The 16,845-nt window shown below is 45.1% G+C and overlaps 1 pseudogene; it reads right to left on the bottom strand.

The window, feature by feature from the left end:
• Positions 1-280: 280 nt before the first annotated feature.
• Positions 281-15,946, bottom strand: LOC111537962 (annotated as a pseudogene).
• Between the last annotated feature and the right edge of the window lie 899 nt (positions 15,947-16,845).

The raw sequence follows: 16,845 nt of genomic DNA, 5'->3' as shown, positions 1-16,845 counted from the left end.
ATTTCATGGGTAAAGAAGACTTTGACTTGGGGCATGTTGACTTTGAGGTGCTGTTAAATCCATCTGGCAACTTAATGAGGGATAGGTACCAGTTTCTAACCCACCTTCATAACTTATACCCATTGTTATGGGAGGATTAGAAGGAGATGATGGCTTAGAAGGTGTGATGGTTAATACTGAGTGGCAACTTGATTGGATTGAAGGATACAAAGTATTGATCCTGGGTGTGTCTGTCAGGGTGTTGCCAAAGGAGACTGACATTTGAGTCAGTGAGGGGGAAGTTGCCAGCATGCTGTGTAGGCTGTCTCGCAAGTAAACTCAGGTGGATACAGGGCAGGATATCCACAATCCACCACTATGGCCTTATCACACTGTCTTTTTCACCTCTTTTCTTCTTATTTCTGTTAGCTGCTTGAAGGCAAGCCCCAAGGAAAGCATATGGCACCATGCCTTACACCTAACAGGTGTTCTGTCAACAAATCGATGAGTCCATTTGCCTATGAAGACAGAGAAAAGGGAGAAAGATTAGATTCAATAACTGGAGTTCCTTGTTTAAAGCCCAAAACTGGGCTGGCTGAGCTGGCTGCCGTGAAACTCAGCTATTTGGCCAAAGCCGCACACTTCTAATCTAGATTATTTTCATGACACAGATATTACCTAGAAGTTCAGAGAGATAAAGAGACAGCATGTTCTCGGGAAAAAATCAAAAAAAAAAAAAAAAAAAAAAAAAAAAAAAAAAACCCTGAGTTTGAGAAAAAGTGGGAGAGGATTTAATGAAGGCACTTACATGTTGGACTGCAGCCTCCCATGAGTGGAGCGGCATGAATTGCCCTGGGAGGCCTTTGGCGGGGCTTCCTTAAGACAGGGCACTGGCCCATCCAGTCACACAATATTTATGCTCTTTAGACTTTAGAAGTATTTTTTGTAGTCAAAAGTGCTTCCACCCTCGACTTGCTGTGGATAATGATTGCTAACTAAATAAAATAAAGCTAAAAGCTTATTCTGTAGGTGTGAACCCCTGCAGAAAACTATACTAGAACCTGACTGCTATGGACTGAATTGTGTCCTCCCAGAATTCATATATTGAAGTCCTAACCCCCAATATGACTGTATTTGTAGCAAGGGCCTATACAGAGCTAATTAAGGTTAAGTGAGGTCATAAGGTGGGGCCCTTATACAACACAATTAATGTCCTTATAAAAAGAGGAAGGGAGACCTCTCTCTATCAAGGGAGGACACAGAAAGGATACAGATTCCTGAAAGCCAGGAAGAGAGCTCTCAGCAGACACTGAACTGGCCAGCACCTTGACCTTGAACTTCCCAGGCTCCAGAACTGTGAGAGAATAAATTTCGGTTGTTTAAGCCGCTCAGCTGATGATATTTGGTTATGGCAGCCCCAGCTAATACGCTCATTCCAGCCCCATCCCAGCGGCCCATGCTGAAGTCCCAGAAGCAGTGTTAGCAAAATGAATCTTATACTAGAGCAGGGCTTTCTCATCTAAAAGTTTTATGATATTTTTCCTCACAGCTAAGAGGGAGAATTTGGCCAAGAATTGTTATGTCCATCCCAGAATCAGTGAGCCAAGGTCCCCTAGCATGTAGCCCAATGCCTGGCTCATAGTATAAGCTCGAGAAGTGTTTGGTGGCTGTAACTTTGGAACATCCCAAGTCTAGATTGGAGGTATCTTACCTCCTTTTCCTGGGCTCTTCGGCACTGCCTTTTCTCTAATGTCACTTAATAGGTGCTAAGAAAGTGCCTCTCAAAGCTACCTACAATTATAATCTGGGTTCAAATTCCTAACTGAGTGATCTTGGGCGAGTTAAAAGTCTTGGTGTGGGCTCCTCCGGAAAAGTTCAGATCCAGGTAGGTTATTTGGGAGTGACAGGAAACACTAGTGTGGTGGTAGGAAGAAGACAGGGAAAGAAAGGCAGATGATGGAGTTGCATTGTCAAGAAAGCCGCCACTGTGGACCACTGAAGCTTGTCCCATGGGGGACTGTGGAAGCCAGCATAGAGCACATGCCTCAGAATCAAATCCCATCCTGCCACCAGAGGGCAAGGGAGCCAGGGCATTTATACACCAACTCCTGCCAATTATTTGGTGATAGCTGCTCCTAGAGGAAATCTATTCCCCAATACACCCGGCTTGCTGCGTGCAAGAACACACCAGACTCCAGAGGCCAGTGGAAGCTCTCGGGCCAAGATCCTGCATTTGGAAGATGAACTGGTAGGTGCTGAAATGATGAGAGCCAAAAAGATGTGGGTGGGTCACACACAGCATCTGCCATCTATAAAAGGAAGTCTAGTACCCTATTCCATTAAATGAGTTTGTAGTAGTAACACAATTGGAACAGTCTATGGTATATAAATGCTATAAGCGTGTGTGGCTGACTGTATTTTTCATATGGGGACACAGTAATTTTCTGGTCCCATGTGCTCTGCTAGAACCTTACCACTCTCTATTCTGGGTGGAGTTTGTTTCCTCTCCCCTTGGACCCAGAGGGACTTTGTGACTTCCCTGATGCAGTTTGTTGCAGTTTGTTGCAGAAGTGAAGTTGCTGGTTTCTACGGCTAGGTCATGTAAGCTGATAAGGACCCGCCTGCTTTTGTCTCTCTCTCTCTCTCTGTGTGTGTGTGTAGAGAGAGATACCTGAGATAGATAAAACACACACACACACACCCCCTTGGGAGTCCTATTCCTGAAGCCACCATGCTTCAGAGATCACATGAAGAGACAATGTAGGAATAGAGAAGTCCAAGGGGCTTATCAGTGCCTGATAAATAAAATAAATATAATCTCACCTCCTCAACTTATAGGCCCTTCTCAGATATGAAATGAAATCTTCATATTCTAGATTCCACATTTAAGCAGGTGGCTCTAGCTCAAGCTAATGTTCTAACAATCAGATCTTGACAAGATTAGACTTTGCAATATGCAGAGGGTTTAGTTCTGGACTGGACATTGTGGTGCTTCCTCAATGTTCATTTTGATCATCTTCCATTCAAGGTTGCCCTGGATATCTGGTCACTCATCCCTGCCTCCAGCAGGAGGCCCAGAATGGTCCAAGCCATTAGGAAAATTCAAGCATCTTGCCACAGTGATTGGACCACACAAGTGAAGCATAGCCAGTCAGTGGTTGGCTTTCCTCTAGGACTGGTTAGGAATGGAATAATCAGCACCACATCTGGGACTGTTGCTGAAGAATCTAGGGCATAAAGGCATTCTTTCTCCAGGAAGTGTTGGAGTCAGACATGCATGCCGGAACCACTGCAATGATTTTGCTACCGTGAGGGAAACCAGCCTGAGGCTGGAATCAACACACAAAAGAGGCAAGACGAAGAGAATTACAGAGAAATGAATCTAGAGCCTTGATAAAATCATGCTTAAATCCCAGAGTACATCTACATTTTCAGGTATGGGAGCCAAGATGTTGCTTTCATTGTTTAAACCGTCTTAATATGGATATACTGTTACTTGGAACCAAATGCATCATAATTAATTCTGGTACCAACACATCAGATATTGTCACAAAGCCTAATCCACTCCTGTTCTGCAGAGTTAGAAAAAAGGATCAATGTGTAATCTATATAAACCTTTTCCAGCACTTTCTTTGGATATTTTTGTATGAAACCTTGAGTTTTGCCAAGAAAATAACTACCATTTTCCTGGCTATATCTTTGATATAAATGTGCATACATTTAGTGGGTATATTAATTTCCTAGGGGCTACTGTAAACAAAGTACCACAAATTGGGTGGCTTAGAACAACAGAAGTTTATTATCTCACTGTTTTGGAGACCGGAAGTCTGAGATCAAGTTGTCCACAGGACCATGCTCCCTCTGAAAGCTCCAGGGAAGGATCTGTTCCAGGGCTCCCTGAGCTCCCAGTAGCCTCAGGCATTCCTTGGTTGGTCGATGGGTGTGTTCTCCATGTCTCTATGCATGTCTTCCCTCTATGTGTCCGTCTCTGTGTCCAAATTTTCTCTTTTCACAGTACACAAGTCATATTGGCTTAGGGCCTATTGTAACACCCCTAGTTTAACTTGATTACTTTTTTAACATCCCTGTTACCAAACATGGCCACATTCTGAGGTACTGGGGGTTAGAATTTTAGTAATATCTTTTGCCGGGGGAGAGGAGGATGCAATTCAGCTCACGACAGTACGGTAGAGGAAGTGGACAAGGAGGGTGTACATGAGGAGGAGAAGACATCAAATACAGAAACGTTAAAAAAAAATCTTACCAATCACACAATTCTGGAGTTGTCCAAGTGTAAGAAGGCCGATATTCCTGCTTTGACTTGTAGAGACTGGGGTTCCTGACTGAAGACACTTTCTCTGCAGAGATACGGGGATAGAGATGAACACAGAGCCTGTGTTGCCTCTTTTTTCTAGCCTGGATGTTTTCCTTACAACAATTTCTGTTTTGTTGGGTGGTTTCTTTCTTTCTTTCTTTCTTTTTTTTTGAGGGAATACACACAAAGCTTTGACTTATATTATTCTCATTGCATCCAACTGAATGAAATTTATGAAGCCTCTGGCACAATGTATTCATTGTTTGGGTTGGGATAATTGAAGTGTCAGGAATATTTGCTTATTGAAAACAACTCAGGATGGCTCTGTTCACCCAACTGGACCAGGGCCACAATACATGCCACATTCTGGACAGCTGTGTCCTATTGTCTTTTACAGCAGGGGCACCTTCCCAGGTAGATTAATTTCACACCTGGGAAAGAGCAATGGGTTAAGAATTAGAGGGCATTATTTCTAGTGTGGACTTCACAGTTCACTCACTGTGTGACGTTGAATAAATCATTTAATGTCTCTGGACTTCAGAGTTTAATGGACATAAATAACATGGTGTTTTCTACCTCATAGGGATACTATGTAGCTCAAAAAGGAGAATCTATATGAAATACTTTAGAAATCATAAAATGCCATCCAAATGTGTATCATTTACAATAAAAATTAATCATGTCTACTTCTGCTCAAAGTAGAACTTTGAACTAGGGAAGAAAATGGGCCAATGTTCTCATTATTCTCCATTTTCTCCCCAAGATCCATCCTCCACACTTTTCTGACCTGCTCTGTACCTCGGGAGACTGAGCACTGCAGATTGCACTGGCTAGACTTCATTGTCTTGTGGCTTCTGGGTGGTTTGGCTAATGAGAAGTGCTTATAGGAAATAGGGAAGTAGGAGGAGAGAAACATTGGGGTATTTATTCGTTTTACTCTTCTGGGCAGTAGCTGTGTTCTCCTATAGCCACCACTCCGATTGGGCAACTGGTTCTACCCCTTTGGCCCTCTTTAGGCTTCAAGTAATTCCATTCCCTCTGCTCCCTTTCGGGATGAGGAGGATGACAGTGTATGAATGTGGCTGGTCCTCGGTGCCTGACTCTGCAAATGGCCTCTGCATCAAATCTCTTCAACACTTTGAATGCGCCGTCTGGTTCTCAAGGGACCCTGACACAGGCAGCATCATGACCACGATCTGGGCAATAGCTCAACTCTTTCTGAGGGAATCCTCTCTCTCTTTGGGAATGGTCTGAGTTTTCTCTTTTCTTTAGCCATTGAGCAGGTCTGCAATGTGATGTTTCTCTTGTAGAAACAAGCACCAGTGCATCAGGAAGAGCTATAAGGATTGGAGGTCTTCACTGTCTTCCATCAGCAATTCAAAGGTTTCATTAGGTTTCCCAGGAGGCCAGGCCTCTGTTCTTTCTCTGGTACCTCCTGCCCCTTCCTATATTCAGGCATTTTCCAAGTTCAGTCTGCCCTTCTCTGGAGGTTACCCCCAGTCTTTCGTCTGCCCTCATCTCTTGCCTGTGCCTTCAGGGCTCCTCAGTGACTCTCCATGTGGAACACAGCCTCTTTTCTCTTTCCCACACCCCAGCCCCGGCTTTCCTACTTCTGTTCATGCTGCCCAGGCTTGGAATTCCAGCTCATCTCTCACACCTTTAGTCACTCCTTATGTGCAAGCAGGCACCAAGAGCATTGCTTTCTCCCTTCCCACGAGTCCCTGCAGCCCTCCCTGCACTCTCAGTGTCTCATTACTGGACCTCTCTTTAGTTCTGAGTTTCTGTGACAGGATGTCCAGTCAGCCTTCCTGCCTACAGTCTCTCCTCAATCCTCTACAGACAATAGACTTCTGCCACCTTCGTTTTCCTAAAACTTGGCTTCCATTGTGCCCCTTCTCTCTATGAAAACCTTCAGTGACCCTGCTATCCACCATACAAAGTCTGAACTCCTGACCCTGACATTCAAACCCCTGCACAGTCTACTTCTTGGCCTACTTACTACCTTACAAGCCCACTCTCCTCTCGCTGCTACCCTGTGACTACATCAGGGGCTTTCCAGCCTCCACTGCCCCAGAAATGCTGCCCTCCTCTCTCCTGGCGTGAACCTTGCCTATTCTTCCAAGCTGAACCCCAATGCCACTTGCTCTCTGAAATCTTCCTTGACCACTACAAGCGACAGTGAGGCTTCTTTTCTTTCAACCTCTCTTCCTTTTCTTTCAAGTTCCAGGACATATTTGCTGAACTGAACTTTGGCTCCTAAGAATGTCGTTTGCATTAGCCATCTGAGACTTTTAGCTCCCTGACTTGTATTGCTGCGCCATTAGAATGCAATTTGGACACACGAGTCTTGCATAATATTAGGCCCTTACTTTTTACCGAATGAATATATAAATATGGGAAACACATAAACTTATGCGAACTGCTGATCATTAAGAGATTAGACACATATATATATTTTTGCAAGCTCATAGGTCCCTGACACTAAAGTCATACATCTACTCAGGTAGGCTTTGAGTCTAAAAAGGAACAGGGATGATGATGACAAACAATAAAATATCTACCACTTCCTGAATACCTGCTGTGTGCCAGTGCTTCACATGTAAAATCTCTTTTAATCTTTTAAACCAACTTATATTAGTATTATTACTAACCGTACTTTATGAACCAGGAAATGGAAGCTCAGAGTGACTAAGCAAATATATCTAGCAGGGGGCAAGGCTGAATTTGAACCTGAGTCTGAGAATGCTCAAGTCAGTTCTATTAACCAATCAGCAGGCAGCTTTTAGAAGTATCCTGCAGGAGTCCCCGGGAGTGTGGAGTATTTAGTGTGTAATGCATATGTGGCACTTCTGTACCTCATCTTCCTTCCAGTGAGGGCAGGAATCCTATCCTGCTGCTGTCTGTATCTTCACAGTGATGCCTATGACTTGGCTTTGCATATAATCAGCACTCACTAATGATTTATTAGTTGATTTTCAGCTCTCCTCCACTTTATACTTGAATTTCAAGTGTTTTTTTTTTTTTTTTTTTTTGAGACAGGGTCTTGCTCTGTCACCCAGGCTCGAGTGCAGTCATGCGATCATGGCTCATTAGAGCCTCGAACTCCCTGGCTCAAGTGATCTTCTCACCTGAGCCTTCTGAGTAGCTGGGACTACAAGCATGTGCCACCATGACTGACTCAAGTGGTTTTTTTGTTTGTTTGTTTGTTTGTTTTTTTCTCAAAGGATCTGGCCAGGATTGCACTATAGGTTTGAATGGGAATTCTCTTTCCACCTACCAATACCATAAAATCTTTAGTTAATGTAATTATTTGTCTCTAGAGGTCTCCCCTTGAAGGGGCTTGGTACTGTGTCAACTTAGCTAAGTTGGAAATATTTCCCAGAACTCTCTTCCCTGTATCATTGTAGATTAGGACTGACCACAAGAGAAATTTGCATGAGACTGGGAAGGCAGAAGGGAAGGAAGCAGTAGCCACTCTTTGTGGATTGGTATAGGTATCAGGCAGACCCCATAGCTCAGGCTGACCTAATGGCTCATCATCTTGGCATGGAGCAGTGCCTGGGCCTGCAACTCCTTCAGTTCCTACCCAATCTCCTCCTTCAGATTCTTGAGTTGCAAACTTACTGTGTGTGTAGTCTCATGGAGAAAGTGTTGGCTTCTGCAGGTTCCCCACATTGTCAAAATTGGAGGCAATAAGAGGCATAGGTGGGGTCAATTCGGTCCTCATTGTTCTGAAGCAGGAGAATAGGTCCTGGAGGCAGGAAATGGAAGGCCAATTCATGCTGACTTCCTAGAACTAAATCAAATGGAAAACCCCAACTTTCCATGCCCAAGTAACAAAAGGACCAGATGCTACTCCCTTTGCACTGCCCCCCCCCCCCCCCCCCCCCCCGCTGTCCTTCTGCATGGCAGATGAAAAATTGAAAGTAGCTCTGATAGTCCCCTCCTGCAATCAGTCAGACTGGTCATGGGCCAAGTCTTCATTTGCATGGGGTGTAACTTTGTAACTTCACTTCAGCCTCTGATTGGTCACTTTCTACAAATCAGACTGGTTGCAGGCCACTACTTCATTTACATAGGGTGTACACCTAGTAACCAATGAGAAAACTCTAGAGGGTATTTAAAGGTCAGAAAAATCTGTAACCAGGTTCTTGAGCTGCTTGCTCAGCCCATGTCCTACCTTGTGGAGTGTGCTTTCATTTTCAATAAATTGCTTTTGTTGCTTCGTTCTTTCCTTGCTTTGTGCATTTTGTCCATTTTTTTCATTCGAGATGCCAAGAACCTGGACACCCTCCACTGGTGACAGTTCTAGTTTTTCTCACGCTTCAAGTTAATGTTACTCTCCTCACATTAGATGCAGCCTTCTTTCCTGATTACCAGAGCTGCCCAGCTACAGCAGCTTTAGGCCCCCACCAGGTACAGAAGCAGCTTGCCATCACCCCCTTCACCAGCTCCCACAATCGTGCTCATCTTAATAACAAATCCCTTGTTCCGTATCACTCAGAGTGGCCCTGCTTCTCCGACTGAACCCTAGTGGATTCATCCCTCTTCCCTGAGTCCCCAGGATATGGTATCTCTGGTCACATGGCCACCTCAAAGAAATGTGTTTATGGTAATTGGGCAAAGTCACTGTTAAAGCAGGAGGAAAGCCTAGAATCGGCAAGCTTCTCACTCTTACCCTTTCCCTCCCCACAAGGCTATGCTGTTTTCCAAGGCAGGGGCTAGATCCATCTGTCTTATAGTGAAACCCAACTTGAGACACTTCAGTATTATTCAAGTCTCTACCTGCCTCAGCACACCTGGGCTGAACTCAGCTCTGATGTCACTGCATTTGGAGGTTGTGTAGCCACTTTTTTTTTTTTTTTTTTTTTGAGACAGAGTCTCGCTTTGTCGCCCAGGGTGAAGTGCGGTGGCGCCATCTCGGCTCACTGCAAGCTCCGCCTCCTGGGTTCACGCCATTCCCCAGCCTCAGCCCCTCAAGTAGCTTGGGACTACAGGTCCCCGCCACCTCGCCGGGCTAATTTTTTTTTTTTTGTATGTTTAGTAGAGACGGGTTTCAGCGTGTTAGCCAGGATGGTCTCGATCTCCTGACCTCGCTATCTGCCCTCCTCAGCTTCCCAAAGTGCTGGGATTTGTGTAGCCACCTTTGACCTTTAGTGGTTGCTCTCAGATATCACTGGCATCCAGGGCACCTGTGCATGGAGGTGGACTTGTAGTAATCACAGGTGGACTAGAGTACGAGGTTGCCTAAGGGGCTGTGTCCCAGAGGCTCTGAAGACTGCTGTTCAAAGGTATCTGCTTTTAACCAGGTGTTTGAAAATCTAAATGTCACCATTAATAAGCCATCCCTGTGGATTACTCTTCCTGGTGTCTGTTATTAAAAAGCCATACACCTTTGATAAAAGAATCATTTGCAGAGTGTAGTAGAAAGAATGTGGTTTTTGGAATCAGGTGGCTCGGAAATCAATCTACTTCTGCCATTTAAAATAGCTATGAGGCTGCAATAAAATAATTATTTAACCTCTTCATGCTGCAATTTCCTCACCTATTAAAATGAGGATAATAATATCCAATTTGATATCCAAGAAAACAAATGTGAAAGTATCTAACCCAATGCTTGTCACATAGGTGACCCTGAATGAATGTTAACATTTACTCCTGATTTCCTTTCCTTGAACTAAATAATGTCTTGGAATTCCTAGCAAGGCCCTGAATGGACATCGTTGCTGTTGCTTTCTCATCACAGCTGGGATCTAGTGGGTGAGAGGGTGAGGGTCTACTGTGAGTGTGTATGTGTGTTTCAGTAGGACGGGGAGAGAGAGAGCACACGCACCCGGATTAGAGTTAATAGCTAGTTTTAGAAGAAAGATTAGGTTATCAGAAGAGGATTTCAAAAAGCTAGCTTATTTCCATCCACCTTTCTCCATTTTTGTTTCTGCTATCTTAATTCAAGTTGCCTTCTCCTTCCTGGATTACTTCAATAGTCTTATCTGGTTCTTCTGACTGTTCTGATCTATTTTAGTTTATTCTCTTCTTGGAAGCCAGTGATCTCTTTTAAATGTAAATTAGATCTTAACCCTCTGACCCTTTCTATTATACTTGGCATTCATCTAAACCCTAGTCATGGCCTGGAAAGTGCTCTATAGCTTGGCCCCTGTCTACCTTCCTCCCTCAGCATTATCTCCCTCCTTCCCTCCCACTCAGTAACTTTTATTTACACTAGAATTCTCCCAGCTCCTTGGGCTAGTCAGCTCAAGACCTTTACTCATGCTTCTCTCTCTCTCTCTCTCTCTCTGTCTCTCTCTCTGTCTCTCACACACACACACACACACACACACACACACTTCCACTTCCATGTGTTCCCGTTATACTTAATTCTGCTGGCTGACTCCTACCCAACCTTCACATCTTTATTCAAATGTGATTTCTTCAGAGATTTTCCAGACTTCCCAAACAAAAGTAGGCTTCCTTCTTGTTCTTTCTTGTAAAACATCTCGTGTGTGTCTTGTATATTTTTCTTCTTATAGTCTCTATCGCATTTCAAAGTGATAGAGTTGTGTGTGTTGTTTTCTTTCTGAAGTGTTGCTTCTCCTATTGAGTGAGTCCACGACAGTCCCGTTTTCCCATCGTGTTGCCACCAGCCAGCCCACTGCCCGGCACAGTAGTCTCAATAGTGCTGGTTAATGTGGAACAAACACAGTGTCACCCTGGGACAAGTCTATCTGGATGGCATTCAGATTTTCTCTCCTTACAAAGGAGCCACAATTCTTGAATTTGAGTCTTATAAAAGCCACCTAGAAAACCACACATCCTGTTTACCTCTATATTTAATTTTTTGTTTCCTACTTTTTCATTTTTAAATTGAGGCATACTTTGCACAGAGTAAAATGTACAAATATTAAGTGTGCAGATGGTGAGTTTTTCATACATACACACCCATGGAATCATTATTCCAATCAAGATATAGAATAGTCCAGCATCCAGTAGGCTGCTTCATGTCTTTGCAATTCTATAACCTCTACCTGCACACTAGATAAGGTAACCACTACTCTGATCTCCTTCTCTGTGGATTAGTTTTGTCTGCTTCAAAATCTTATGTCAACGGAATCATACAGTGCATATATTTTGGTGTCTGGCTTCTTTGGCTCAACATGTTTTGGGATTAATTCAAGTTGCTGTATGTAGCAACTGGTTTTTTTAAAAAAATTATTGAATTGCTGAGTAGTCTTTCATTGAATGTTTAATTTCCCCATTTGACAATTGCTGGACATTCAGTTGATTCAAGTTTGGGCAATTATGGACATTCTTGCATATGTCTTTTGGTGGACGTGTCTTTGGGTTTAGAAGTAGGAGTGGAATTGGTGGGTCTGTACATCTTTAAGCCAGGCTCTTTTGTCTTCTGCTTCAGCCTTCACAAAAATCCTGGCACAGCTCAGCCACAATTTTCCAATGTGATAAGGCAGAGGTGGTTATCTACATCGTGGCAGGCTTTTTACCTGCAAGAATCCTTCACATGGATAAGTTCATTTCATGGGTTTCTGTCAAGGTCATTTAACTGTTTGATGCTGAGTCTGTGGTCATGATAGTGTCCCAGAAAATGTCACAGGATCTTTAGGGTGTCACTTTGCCAGCTGGAAACCTGTGTGGTCAGTGGAACCTTTGCTTGCCCAAGTTTTCCTCGGGACCCCTGGGCTCATTCCACCCACTTGGCCCAGCAGGCTGCACTCAGCTCTAGCTACTAGACAGATTCCACGCCTACCAAGGGGGAGCCATGTGCGGAGTGGTGAGGGATGTGTGAATTTGAACAGGTTCTGGCCACTGCACACAGCCCGGCATGCCGGCTGCAATGGGGAGGCCAACTCCAGGCGCTGGCTCTGTGCGAGGCTGATGGTGGCCCAGGCGTATTGCAAGCAACTTCCATTGTGGGCACCAAGAAACACGGTGGTGCCCAGAAGCTTGGAGACACCAGTAACCACAGAGCCCTAAAGAAGGTATCACAACACTGGCCTGAGGAGCCCCTACGTCTGAACTCCTTGAAGGGCCACAGCTCTTCTCTCATCATGGAGAGTGGGGGTTGTGTTTTAACCATTTGTATTATAGCTCTTTCAGTCCCACCATTTGATAGGTCCCAAGTTTTTGTCTTGTGTCCAGGAAGAATGGAGTGCCTGGACAACTGGAAGGTGAAAAAGGTGGAGAGGAGCTTCATTGAGTGACAGAACAGCTCTCAGGAGACACAGAGTGGGTAACTCCTTTCCACAGACAGGTCGTCCTGGCAAGTGTCCAGCTCTCACTGGAGAGGAGACCCATGGTGGGTAGCTCCTACGTGCAGGCAGGTCATCCTGAAGTGTCAAGGAGACCGGAAGTGGGTAGCTCCTTCCCACAGCTGTTAGTCCTGACTTCTGTCTGAGTCTGGCTGAGTCCAGGGTTTTAATTGGCTCAGAAGGGGGGAAGTGTGTGCTGACTGGTTCATGCGCAGCCATGGGCAAGCCTGGAAAAAGCACCATAAGATCCCACTCTGGGCCTCGGACTCCACCCGGAACTGGCAGCCTGGTCCCCAGGCTTCAGGCTGTCCCTGGCTTGAAGGTGGAGTTTCACTAGAGACCTGCCCCTTTCTGGCCAGGAACCTGCCTGCCTCTCACCATCAACATGCTATCCATGATGCCTTGGCTGTTTGTGCCAAGGGGCGCAGGCCTGTGCTGAGCCACCTTCAGCACCCCCAGCCTCCCTCTGGCACTGTTGGTGCCCAAATTCCGGAGGTGGCCGAGGTAGGGGATGGGGTGCGGGTCTGGCATGTCAGTGCTGTCCTGAGCACCCCCACCCTTCCAGGTTGCGACAGTGCACGAGCTTGCACACAACTTTGCTCCAAAATCAGAGCTAGTGCCAGGAGTGGGGAGAGACCAGGGAGCAGCAGCAGACATTTCCTAGCCTGCAGGGGCAAGCGGGGGCTTCCTGGCCCTAAGAGAAGGGGGATGCCTGGGTCCAGAGCTGCGGCTGGTCGCTGCAGGGGCGCCCGAGAACACAGGGCTCCCTCCCCACCAACTCGGTGGGAGGCAGGACTCCCACCTGTTCCTGGCCTGGGTAGCTCCGCAGAGCATGCAACCCTGGCTGCGCCTCCCCTGCTGCAGCTGGCATTCCCCCAGTGGCCGCTCCAGATGAGCTGCTGCCACCATCAACAGGCCACAACAATTTAAAATCATAATCTGAAGGGCTCCTGCCATTGGAGCTTCATCAGACACCATGATAAATTATCTCTAAAGTAGTAATCTGAGCCAGTAAGAAAACATTATTCTATTCATTTAAATCACTGAATTACAGACACATTTCATGGGAATGTTTTTCTAATTACAATGATCCTAAGATAATTGCTTTGGCCATTTCTATGAAACGCTGTAGCTATTCCTGATGTATTATTTATTCATTGGTTTATTGCCAGGAGTCATATTGACTGTTTGCTGTATCCCTGTCATGGGAGGCTTTCTGCCATAACTGTGTAGTAATTTTTTGCCCTGTCTATAGGAACACATAGGGTTAATAAGCTGTGGCCATTAGACAACATTCACCAAATTCTGGGTGCCCTTTCCCCAAAAGGTAAGTTACACTAAAGGAAGAAAGGTATAATCTCTGCAAATTCCCTTGCTAAAAATCTCCTTCTCTAGAAAGGATATTTACTTGTTGTTTTCATGTTTCTCCTTCCAAAGAATTTACAAACATTTCCCTTAATTTCCTGCATGAGACCAGAAAATTTCAGCTTTTGTCCCAGGCAAGGGAATAACCATAGTTAGAACATCTTTCCCATTTGAGGCAGTGGGCCACTTCTCCCCTAGACCACAGAGGGCCCACCTCTCTGTCTGCTCTTAAGAATTCAAGAGGCTTATCAGCCTGGGAGGCTGGGACCACCCAGATGGAGATGAAGTGAACTTTCAGCAGAGAGAGGGAAGCACCTGGAAAATACCTGGATTCTGCTTTGAGTGGAAATGCAGAGACAACCACATGTTTTGGACACCCACCTCTCAGTGTCCTGGAGTCCTAAGACATCCTTCTCGTTGTGATGAAAAGTACTCCACCAAAAGGGAAGTACCACCCAAATTTGGCTAAATCCTGAAACAGAATTAAATGACCACATTGAATTCTCATGACCAGTCTTTGAGGAAGATGTCATCATCATCCCCAATTAAAAATTTTATTTTTTTACTTTACTTTTATTTTATTTTTGAGATGGGATCCTGCTGCGTCACCCAGTCTGGAGTGCAGTGGCACAATCTCAGCTCACTGCAACCTCGGCCTACTGTGTTCAAGTGATTCTCCTACCTCAGCCTCCCAAGTAGCTGAGACTACAGGCATGTGCCACCACACCCAGCTAATTTTTGTATTTTTAGTAGAGAAGGGGTTTCACCATGTTGGCCGGGTTGATCTTGAACTCCTGACCTCAAGTAATCTGCCCACTTCGGCCTCCCAAACTGCTGGGATTACAGGCATGAGCCAATGCACCTGGCCCCAATTCAAAATTTTAAACTGAGGCTCAGAGAGGCTGAGTATCCTGACTAAGGTCACACAGCTTCTAGGTGATAGAATGGGGATTCGAACCCAGGGAGCCCAACTCCAGCCTGAGGGACTGAGAAAGAGTGAGCTCCAATTCAGGGTGTCATCTTCCCATCCTCCACTCCACCTTTTTAAGCCTCATCTGAAAACATCATGCAAGATCACCTTTACCACACAGAGGAGAGGAAGAAACAAATAAATATGGGGGAAGAGGAAATGGAAAATAGAACTCCCACTGGGGTCTGGCTATTAATGTGTCTGCCCCATTCCGACACTTGAATAGGTCTGGTTCTGAGTCTGCTACTGAAAGGAACCAAAAATGACCTTGAATTGAAACTCCTGCATAGGGAGGTGCCGTGATGAACTCGGAGAGAGCACAGCACGACTCTGCAAGTGCATTCAGCACAACGTCATGGTTGCTTTCAGTCGGCCAGGGGAATGCTGATGAGGTGGTTTCCAGATTTGATGAATTACCTGACTGCCAACACCAAACTCAGGTTTTCCTCTCTGCAGGATGGAGAGGCTGGAAGGCGAGATGGTCTTTCCAAGGGGGAGCCTGTTTCATCAGTGGCTTCTATAGATGTGTTGACTTTGTGGAAGAACCCCAGTTAACAGGAACATAGGGAGGGGTTTTCTTCAGTAAGTACCAATGTCAGCCAATCCCTTACCTCTGTGATCTCATCTCCCATTGTTTTCTCTGCTTTCTCTGCCTCAGCCACACTGGCTTTTTACTGTCCCTGGAACATGCCAGGCACAGTCCTGCCTCAGGGCCTTTGCATGTGCTCTTTCTGCTGCCTGGAACCTTTCCCCCAGATACTCCCATGGCTTGCTTCCTCTCCTCTCATGCCTTTCCTCAAATGTCCTCTTCTGAGTGAGACCTTCCCTAGTGACCTGTTCTAGCAAAAATTGCATTGTGAATTCCACCTCCCTCAACACGCACACATACACATTCCCACTCCCCTTCTGGCTTAGTTTTCTTGTTAGCACACTCTACCTTATAATCTCCTACGAATAATACTGACTTACCTTGTTTTTGACTGTCTCCGTTAGCTGAAGGTAAGCTCCATGGAGGCAAGGATTTTAATCCGTTTGGTTCCTCTCTATATTCCAGCACCTAGAAAAATAAGTAGCTAGCGCTCAGTAACAACATGTTGATCTGTGCACGGTGGCTCACGCCTGTAATTCTGACACTTTGGGAGGCCAAGGTGGGCGGATCACCTGAGGTCAGACATTTGAGACCAGCCTGGCAAACATGGTGAAACTCCATCTCTACTAAAATTAGCCGGGCGCACATCTGTAATCTCACCTACTCGGGAGGCTGAGGCAGGAGAATTCCTTGAACCTGGGAGGTGGAGGTTGCAGTGAGCCAAGATCATGCCACTGCACTCCAGTCTCGACAACAAGAGTGAGACTCTGTCTTGAAAAAAAAAATGTTGAATGCACAAATGAATGAATTTATTAATCCTAGCCCTGCCATTTAGTAACCAGGCAGGCTGTAGAGAGTTAGTTAACTTCCTTTCTAAGCCTCATTTCTGCAACTGTAAATTTAGAATGAGATTTCCTGTTATCCTCGTGAGCTGTGCTTTTTCAATAGGATTACAAAAGGACACACCCAGCACAGTACTCACGTGGACTCAGTAAGAATTGGCTTAATGATTTACATTGTGAGTTCAATGAAAGAATTACCAGTAATAGTGACAAGCGTTTGTAGAGTATTTCTATGAGCCAGGCACTATTCTAAGCAGGTATGTTTATTAACCCATTTAATCTTTGCAACATCCTGAAATGTATGTGCTGTTATCATCACCATCCTAGCTTTAAAAATAAAGAAACTGCAGGGGTAACTTTCTCAAGGCCGCATGACTAATAAATCATAGAGCCTGGATCTGAACTCAAGCCTCTCTATTTCCAACGTCCATATCTTACCCACTTCAACATACTGCTTCCCTATAGTAAGAAGATGTAATTTACATAACAGAGGCACAGGAAATTCCATTTAAGTCATGAAACCT

Source organism: Piliocolobus tephrosceles, chromosome 9, assembly GCF_002776525.5.
Source record: "Piliocolobus tephrosceles isolate RC106 chromosome 9, ASM277652v3, whole genome shotgun sequence".
In the NCBI taxonomy this organism is placed as follows: Eukaryota; Metazoa; Chordata; class Mammalia; order Primates; family Cercopithecidae; genus Piliocolobus; species Piliocolobus tephrosceles.
This window is presented reverse-complemented; position numbering and strand designations above follow the sequence as displayed.